We start from the raw sequence: 10,474 nt of genomic DNA, 5'->3' as shown, positions 1-10,474 counted from the left end.
TATGTTTCAGGTTGGCAGGTTGTCTGTGCGCGAGGACTGGCCTGCCACCCAAGGCCTGTGAAAGTGTGGGATCATTATCCAGGATGGGTTGTAGATCCCTGATGATGCGTTGGAGGGGTTTTAGCTGGGGACTGTATGTGATGGCCAGTGGAGTCCTGTTGGTTTCTTTCTTGGGTTTGTCTTGCAGTAGGAAGCTTCTGGGTACACGTCTGGCTCTGTTGATCTGTTTCCTTATTTCCTCATGCGGGTATTGTAGTTTTGAGAATGCTTGGTGGAGATTTTGTAGGTATTGGTCTCTGTCTGAGGGGTTAGAGCAGATGTGGTTGTACCTCAGTGCTTGGCTGTAGACAATGGATCATGTGATGTGCCCAGGATGGAAGCTGGAAGCATGAAGGTAGGCATAGTGGTCGGTAGGTTTTCGGTATAGGGTAGTGTTAATGTGACCATCACTTATTTGCACCGTGGTGTCTAGGAAGTGGACTTCCCGTGTAGATTGATCCCGGCTGAGGTTGATGGTGGGGTGGAAGCTGTTGAAATTGTGGTGGAATTTTTCCAGAGTCTCCTTCCCATGGGTCCAGATGATGAAGATGTCATCAATGTAGTGTAGGTAGAGAAGGGGAGTGAGTGGACGAGAGCTGAGGAAGCATTGTTCCAGGTCAGCCATAAAAATATTGGCATATTGTGGGGCCATGCAGGTGCCCATCGCGGTGCCACTGATCTGAAGATATATATTGCCATCAAATTTGAAATAGTTGTGTGTGAGGATAAAGGCACAGAGCTCAGCAGCCAGTTGTGCTGTGGCATCATCAGGGATACTGTTCCTGACAGCTTGTATGTCACCTGTGTGTGGGATGTTTGTGTAGAGAGCCTCTACATCCATGGTGGCTAGGATGGTGTTTTCTGGAAGGTCACCAGTTTCCTCAGGAAATCAGTGGTGTCATGGAGATAGCTGGGAGTGCTGGTGGCATAGGGTCTGAGTAGAGAGTCCACATATCCAGACAGTCCTTCAGTGAGAGTGCCAATGCCTGAGATGATGGGGCGTCTAGGATTTCCGGGTTTGTGGATCTTGGGTAGTAGATAGAATAACCCTGGTTGGGGCTCTAAGGGTATGTTGATTTGTTCTGGTGTTAGTGTAGGGAGTCTCCTGAGCAAGCCAAGGAGAAACTGCTGAGCTTCAGTTCATCTGCAAATTTGACACTATCAGCTCAGGATTAAACAAAGATTGTGAATGGCATGCCAACTACGAAACCAGTTTCTCCTCCCTTGGTTTTCACACCTCAGCTGCTAGAACAGGGCCTCATCCTCCCTGATGGAACTAACCTCGTTATCTCTAGCTTGCTTGCATATATATACCTGCCCCTGGAAATTTCCACTACATGCATCTGACGAAGTGGGTATTCACCCACGAAAGCTCATGCTCCAAAACATCTGTTAGTCCATAAGGTGCCACAGGATTCTTTGCTGCCTTTACAGATCCAGACTAACATGGCTACCCCTCTGATACTTGTCACATAATACTAGTTTTCATGTCCTTTAAATTTTCTGTATAGGTTTTTTTTGTTTGTTTGTTTGTTTTTGGATTTTGTGTAATACATTAATAGGAAGTGCTTGAAACTAGAATTTGGGTTTCTAACATTTTATTACTGATAGGTATCTTTAAAACAACATAGTCTATCTATTCAGATTGGTAGAGGTGACTCAAATGGATCTAGTGCAATAAGTAGTTTTTTAAAAAAAATATTTATGATAACGAGTTTTTTTTGCTGTTGTTCTTAACTGAAAAAATATTAGTCAAACTGGCTGCATTGAGAGTATCACAGACAGGTTTGTAAGGTTTGGTTGTGGAATCAGTTTTATAGAAGCATATTGACCCTATATACTCATCCTTTAGCGTCTGCCATGGTTAATGGTTGTCAGTCTCGTCCTTTTAATTTGTCTAGGGGTATGAGACAGGGTTGCCAGTTATCCCTGCTGTTGTTTGCTTTGGCAATAGAGCCATTTCCAATACATGTGATAAATAGCCCCTTGGAAAAGGGCATCAAAACTTTTTTGGATTAGAACATAAAATAGCTTTGTATGCTGACATATCTTGTTACATTTGCAGGAGCCAGAAGCCTCGTTAAAAATTATGGAACAATTGACTTTGGAATTTGGGCAGGTATCAGGCTTCAAAATAAACTATATAACAGATCTGAAGTTTTAGGAATTAATATTCCTGAAAGGGTCAAAACAAATTATCATCGGCTACATAAATTTAAATTGGCAAAGCAATATTTAAACTATTAAGGAATATATATTGTGTAGAAACATACAAATCTTTTTAAAGGCAAATTACTCTCCAGTGTAGAATAAAAGACTTGGAGGAATGGAACAAATAAGAAATTTTTTGGCCAGCTAGGGTAGCCTTGGTAAAGATGAATGTCCTTCCAAAGTTGTTATTGTTTCAGTGCATCCCTGTTAATAACATTGACATGATGACAATCAAAAACACGACAGGATGTGCTATTAATATGGAAACCTAAAAGATAAAGGGTGAGTTCTAAAGTTCTGTATAAGCCAATACCATCTCCAATTGCTCCCACTGGGAATGAAGGCAAAATGTCCTCAGGGAAGATGGAGGCCTCCAGTGCTGTCAAGAGGCAGAGAAACACAATGTAAGGAGCAGGTAAAAATGGAGAGGGGCAGAAACAGAGAAAATTGTGTGCGCATGAGGTCGCTGAGGGCAGGAGGGGAAGTGTGTGTGCATACACATGTAGGAGCACAAGGACAGCAGGGAGAGGAGTTTGTGTAGGGGAATGTAAGGGAGTGGAGGAGGGAGATAAGGGGGCAGCAGAATAGAGTCAAGAGGAACAGAGACAGGAGACAGAAAATGAGGGGGAAAGGCAAGAGGATATAAAAACAGGAGATTGGTCAGGGAAATAGAAAAGGAAGGGGGCAGGAAGGATTCAGGGTTCGCAAATAGGGATACTGGAGGAGGATGGAAAAAGAAATCATGGCACCTCCCCATCTCAAGGCTTAGGGGAAGGTAAGGAGTCCTCTCCAAAACAGCCAGCAGTGAGTCTCACATTTTTGTTTGGGCATTTAAGTTTCAATTTTGAAGCTCAAATGATCACATACAAGTTAACATTGGAGCGCTTCCCCTAAAAGGCTCAAAAATCAGAAGGCTGATGGAAAAAAAGAACGATCTGGTTTTTGTTTGAAGTCTCATGGTTTGTAGATGTCTGCGTTATGTTTGAGTACTTGTATGGGGCACTGCTGCTTCTAATACTTCAACTTGCCTCACTACAATCTCCACCTCTCTTCCTCCTGCCCATGTCCCAGCCCCTAAAAGCTGCAGGGAACACCTCCACTGGCAGGCAGGTAATCGTCCCTGACAAGTGGGCCTGTGAGCTTTGCTATTGGGCCAGCTTCTGGGTCTGACAAACCACAGTTCATTGGCCGAAACCTGCCATTCCAAGTCTGGGGATGAAGAGAGAAGCTGGGATAGTGTGGCTTTCCATATGGTTGTGACATGCAATACTCATACAAACAAACCAAAACTTTGTTGTGATAGAGGTTGTAACATGACATACCTGACCCCAAACTAAAAGAGGACAGAAAAAAAGTCAAGCTATCTAACAGTATATACCCTCTATTCCTACAGGTACACACCTAATCCACTACCACAACTATTGTATGCCACACTCCACAACCTTAATCCTACCTCCTAGAAATGCCAACCTTTCATCACTCTGCTGAGACACACCAGACCGCTGCTCTTAAAAATATATCATATATTACACCTGAAGGTACGTCAAGGGTACCTAGAGTATATGGCACCCTTTTTTTAGCATTTCTATAATCTAAATATCACCAAGTACCTTTCCTGATTGCTAGTGTTAATTTATAAGGCTTCCTTTTGCTCTTCACTGTGCCCCTACTATCTCTCTGGGATGGATTATCTGAACTGCAGGGACATATGCATTTTAGCATATTATTTGGAAGATCCAGCAAGGTTTGATGTCTTTACTGGGACTAAACCTATTAGCTGGATTTCCAACATATTAAATCCTGTCTGCGCAGTCAGTGTACCAAATCTTGAGGTTCTTACTCACTTTCCACTTGACTTTCTTGATTTGCTCCGGTCTTCATAAATATGCTTAGGGAATCTGCTACAGGTAACTACCCTTAATGATATACATCAAAATCCCAAACCTTCTAATATTAAACTGTGAAGTATTCACTAACAGAAAAATGAACCACTTTTCCCAGATACACTGTGAAGAGTTATGTTTACATTCTGTGCACTTCACTAAAGTTTACAACACACAAGCCTATGCAGGGTACACCCTAATGTAAAATGAGCTCTGGAATGTAATCACATACTTAAAGGACACAGTATAAACAAGTCTTGTTCTGAATCTGTCCTGAGAAATTCTAATTTTACACAGAACCTCCTAGTAGTGAAAGATGATATTCTTACCAATTCATGGAAGCCTGGGGACCATTAACTTTCATTAACAGAAAGTTACTCTTCTGAGAAAAGAGAGATGCTATTACAAAATAATGTTAAGTAGAAGTTGTTCCAAAGTAAAAGCCCATCAAAGTTTTTTTTTAAAAACGAAGATATTACTTCTTTTAAATGTATGACCTTAAAGAAGCATGTAGTCATGGAAGGTTTGCCTGAGTAAGGAGTTTAAACCTGATTGCCTGATTAAGTTTGTTCATTTTGATATGTTGAAACACTGAAATAAATTGATGGAGGATTAATGACCTTTAAAAAAAAAAAAGATTCCCAGAATCAAGTAAGTTTGAAGATTGGGAGGGTAGGGGAGAGTTGATGGGAAACCAAACTACTGAGTTAGAAACAAAACAAGGAACCCCCTAAAGCAGGGATCAGTAACCTTTGGCACGTGGCCCATCAGGGAAAGTCGCTGGCAGGCCAGGACGGTTTGTTTACCTGCAGTGTCCGCAAGTTTGGCCGATCGCAGCTCCAACTGGCCACGGTTCACCGTTCCAGGCCAATGGGGCTTTCCTTGGTGGGCTGTGTGCCAAAGGTTGCCGATCCCTGCCCTAAACCAAACTTGCCAAAATACAAGTTAACTAAGAGCATGTTGAGGACACATTTTATTCTCTCTTGTGCTCCATCAAACTAAATGAGATTGAACAACAAAAACTTATGTTCCAATGCATGAATAGAGTCTCTTGCATCTAACAAAAGCAAGGGAAATCAGAATTTGACAAGCTGACCTATACAGTCCTGCACAGATACAAAATTTGTATCTGCATTCGATCTGAAAAAATGATCTGAGTGCAGATATCTGCAGATATAAAACAGATATCCACAGATTTGCAGGGCTCTACTGACCTATAATTTGTGATGCATTTTCCATACTCTATTGGGTTTCCTTCCAAGCCCTAAAAAGTGTGTTATCTTATCTATCATGAGTGCTACAGTACTGGAACCTTAAAATCCCACCTGTCTTGCAGGAAGGAGTCTGTTTTTGCAGGAATTCAGTTTTATTCAATACAATTTATCAAGCAGACCAAGAAATCCTTCACAGGACATGTGAAATCTAAAGGCTCTAACACTGTATAATTCCTGCAAGACAAAATGTTTTGAGGATGAAGTTTCAGTATGGAGCCTGAATTTCCTTGCTCATATGGGTTCCTCAGAGGGTCCCCAAATATTCTGTAAAATCTTAGGATTTAATAGAAGAGTATGTTCATTCTATTATTTGGATGTGTTGATTTAGATTTAACATCAGCTAAGCAGAAATCCAGCAATTTAGGGAAAATAAGTTTTCATGCTTTCAAACTCTTACCTTGCGGGGCTTTCCTTCTTTCCTGTCATCTAAGATGAATTCTTCATGTGCAGAGTAATTTTTTTCTGTTCACATAAAGAAAAAGATAATGCTATATTTCAAATATAGTAGAAACTATGATTATCAAACAGTATATTTGATCCAGAACTACATGAGAAATGCTGGAATAAGGAAAGAGTGTCATCCATATATATTGCACAGCCAAGTGTATAGCATCTGCATTGCCTTTATATAGCTCAGGCAATAATAACCTGGCAACCACATTTCATCAGAAGAAATCCATGCAATTAAAATGATCAGACCTAGCAACAGTTTCTTTTTGTCTTCCTACTCAATGGGCCAAATTTAATCAGAGAAAAGATGTTCAAGGAACTGCTGCATACAATTAAGTAATAAAGTTGTCTGGTTCTATGATAACTAAATCATCCCTCATTTGGAGCTCTTTATTTTTCTTTACAACTATCTCTTTCATGATAGCTTTTTAATGAGAACTTTAGAGCTGACCCTACTGTTTGGGATATGCAACATTGTTTTACCTATGAACCATTCAACACATGAGGGTGGATTTCATTAATATTTTATCAATAATCCTGTTATGTTCTGTATTTTGATGAATAAAGGCTGAAAGGCTTTAAATCACTGTGGAAGTAAATCCCTTGATGCATTAGTGTCCTTTATCATGGCCACTTTCTCAAAAATATTTTACTAAATTTCTAATGTCATTCGTCAAAAAATTTGGCTTCTGCACCTCAGCACCCATGCAGACTAATCCTGATTTAGGAGGTATACATTTTCTTAGAACAAGCTATGGAACATCAGTTCAGTAGTTGGTTCTACTTTCCTCCAGTTAGCATATGAGGTATAGTACAGGACTGCAAGTGTTGATGTCAAGGGCATTCAACTGAATGCTTAGTCCTCTAAAACATGTGTGGTGGGGGGGCAGTAACCCAGCAGCTAAAGATGACAAATGCAAAAAGGTTGATCCTCGTCAATTTACCCCTAATCAAAATAAGAAGGTGCCATGAATTAATAGAGGAAAAATATTTAAAACTAGAAAAGGAATCCTATGTTTTACTAGTTCGGTACATGAAGCCAACCTAGTGGATGCAAAAGGGACTTAATCTAGCCTTCTGCATCCAAATCTTTAGAATTCATTTCTCAGAAGCAGCTTACAGCCTTTGACCTCCTTGAGCTGGGTAGTAAGTAGCTCAATGTCAAAGAAATGGCTGAACAGCTCTCTATGACAGCAGAAAATGGGTCTGGAGACTGGCAAAGTTTGATGGTGAATAGAGGATAGTTTTGTAAATTCAAGCAGAATTAATGTAATGGCCAAAAATTTCCTTTGGAATGGAGGATAAAGTTCCATATTTCTTTGGAGCAGAGCTCTTGCTACCTTTCCACATCACAAAAGACATTGACCACATCAGAATTAATGCAGTTCAGAGGGAGATTTGAGGAGAGGCTAGGACTGGTGACTCTGCTACCTCAAAGATCCACTGACCATTGCCCATGTGAAAGGGGTGTGAGAGTGTGGGTGCACATGTGCACACACATATTAGCTGTGGCAGCCATTGGAGTGATGAGTAGCAGCCTTAGAACACCTCAGCTGCCTATAGCATGTGAGACCCTACAGAGAGAAAACCTTATCCTGATCTCTGGAATCCCTGTAGCTCAGCTGATTAGCCCTATGTGCTAGGGAACAATTTTCCTTTGAAATGAAATCTAGACTAGTAGCTTATTTGACACTGGAGAAGTTTATTTACATAGGAGAATATTCACGGAGGGTAAACAAATGAGACAGGTACACATTAAGTACTAGGATGCTGAAATTGTTCAAAACGTTATGGTAAGGCTAACAAGTTATTCCTAGCTGGGTCTTTCTCAATTTACCACTTTAGTATCTTAAGAGCAGGGTAAACTAAACAACTTTCACAGGTATCTACACCAGCTCACACATTTCCCAGCAATATTCACTGCAATGACATGCAAGATACGTCTAGAAAAATAAAGACTTGGCAGCATTATTCAAACTTAAGGCAAAGGTGGACAAATGAAATTAAACAGCAAACTACCAGGAGCGGCTGATCACTAGAGCTGCTGGGGCTTAGCCTAAACCATAATGTTTAAATATTAGACACTCTATTAGCTACAGAGGGCATATTGAACTAGAGGCTGCAGTACTCCTGGCTGCTACTAGGGGATTCTGGTGGAAGTGACATTCAGTACACCTAGCATCAACTAGGACATTCAGTATACCTAGCATGAACTAGAAAGCAAATGTAAGTCCCTCCTGCCATGAGATTCAGATATAGGGAGAGGAGGTGTAGATCAGAGATTACAGGCTTGCAAAGAGCTAATTCAGGTTAGCCTTGCCGATGCAGTGTACAGGACTCCTTGCACAAGCTTTCTGCTGCTTGCAGCTGCATTCCTGCCATGCTGCCTTTGTTCCTTCTACTCCATCAACAGGTGGGGGAAGAGAAGAGGGGAAGCAGAGGTTACTAGATGGGTATGAGGAAGGGATTTCTGACCTATGGTTCTGAACATGGTAGGTTGGGGTGCTGGGCTGCAGGGGAAGTGTCCTGAGCCTAGAGAAAAATGTTTTCTGAGCCCAAGGATTTGGGGTTTGAGCCTGTGGAGTAATTGAATTGGAACAAGGAAGGTTTTGAGTTAGTGAGAAGGATTCAGTATATGGGCAGGTTTTTGGGTGTGAGATTTGTTAGGTAAGAAGAGTAGGTTCTCATCTTGGTTCTCAAATGAGAGGGACTGGCTGAAGGAAGCTGAGGAGAACTGGGGTGGGCTCTGAGCTGGCAGTAAGATCAACAGTGATGAGTGTGGGTGGTTGAGGGAGAGAAGACAGTTAGTGGGAGTGTAAGTGGGATAATGTATGAATGAAGGTGTGAGCTTGGGTGAACTAGTTCTGTGAGTGAGCATGGGTGTATATTGGGGGATGAGCAGAAGACGGTAGGAGTACATTCAAGGGTGACAGTGAGCCAGTACGGTGTACCGGTAAGAATCTGCACAGGCTCATACGCAGCCCACATTAAAGCACTGCCATGGCAGCACTTTAATGTCCCTGCCCCTTTTGCTTCCCCCTTTGGCGGCCCTGCTAGTAAGGTCCATACCAGCAGGGCTGCCGATGGGGGGGGGGGGGAAGAAGGAGCAGCAATGTTTCCTTTGAAATGAAAGCAGTGCTTTCACTGCCGCAACAAAGGACCCTGCAGCACTAACATCCCTCCCCTTTCCCCCCGGGCACCGATGGGGGGGGCAGCAAAAGGAGCAGCTGCCCTGGGGTCAGCGATTTAAAAGGGCCTGGGGATCCGGAAGGGCTGACTGAGGGATGCTGACCCCCAGCCCTGCCCCTTATGCCCGAGGCCCTGCCCCTTCAGAGGCCGGAGCCAGCAAGTGTGTGGAGTTACTTTCACCCCTGAGTATATTACAGAGGTGGCATGGAGACAGGAGAAGAAAATGCCATGGAGAAAAGAGTAAAGTGGTCACATAAGGATAAACACTGTTACCCCTCCCCTTTTCTGTGATGTATTCCAGCTTTTCATTCTGAAAGGGAAAGGGGAGTGGAAGAGGAATGAGTGGGCTCTCTTTTCTTCCCACTTTGGTACCAACCTCTCTCCCCTTTTACCCATCAGCCTCACTCCTCACCACCACTAGGTTCCTAGTTTTTCTATTTTAAAAGTTTGGTCACCATACAGATGGAGAATGGAGGGGAGAGAGATAACTAAAATGTATGTGATTCACTCAACCTACAAAAGAAAGGACAATAAATGGGGGGGAGGGGGAATCTAAGGGCTCTTGTAGTGCTGCAGCACAGAAAGCACTTTGAGCACTTGAGAAGACCTAAAGGGAAGTATGAGACTTCCATATGAGGAGCAGATTGTGTTATACCTGAATAAAGGGATTCCTGTGAGGATTATAAACTATCTTCTGTTGGCACTGTCCAGTGGATGGAAAAACAGAGGGGCCCATGACCATACCCTCTCTTATCCAGATGTGCCCTCTTTAGACTAGCAAGTGCAGCTGAAAATACTATCTATCCCCTGTCCTTCTAAATCTCAGAACATCCAAACTATGGCTGTCTTTTGCAGTAGGTGCACTGGAAGAAAGAGGCTCCTTGAACAGCCTCCCACTCTTAATATACCTAGGCAGGACCAGCTCTAATTTTGCTTTAAGTATATTAAGGATTTGTCTTTTTCAGATCTATTTAAATTATTCTTGCCATGCATTTCATTATAAAAATCCCGGTGTGCTGGGAGTTGTTGAGCTATTGCAAAACAATCAGATACTTCTTCTTTGCATGGAAAACAAGCAGCAGCACTTACATGGCAATGACTGAAACCATTATTACCCATTAGATCTGTGGACTGAACAAATTCAGTTTCAAGCATCTATACATATCAACAAATATATGGCAGCTCAATTGAGAAAGTTCATGTTTAAGGAACAAGGGCAACAGAAAACACACAAAACTATATGATTTTGCCAGGGACTAGCGTGTAATTAAAAGTATGTAATTCTGAACTGAAGAACATATTGACATCTGCTGTCCTATGCCTGAACACACACAGGATGATGATATACACGCAAGTGTCATTCAGTATGTAGGCAGGGAACTTTTTACTGTGTTTGTGCAGCAACTAGCACAACAGAGTTCCAATCTT

Source organism: Gopherus evgoodei, chromosome 4 (genome assembly GCF_007399415.2).
Source record: "Gopherus evgoodei ecotype Sinaloan lineage chromosome 4, rGopEvg1_v1.p, whole genome shotgun sequence".
Lineage (NCBI taxonomy): Eukaryota > Metazoa > Chordata > Testudines > Testudinidae > Gopherus > Gopherus evgoodei.
This window is presented reverse-complemented; position numbering follows the sequence as displayed.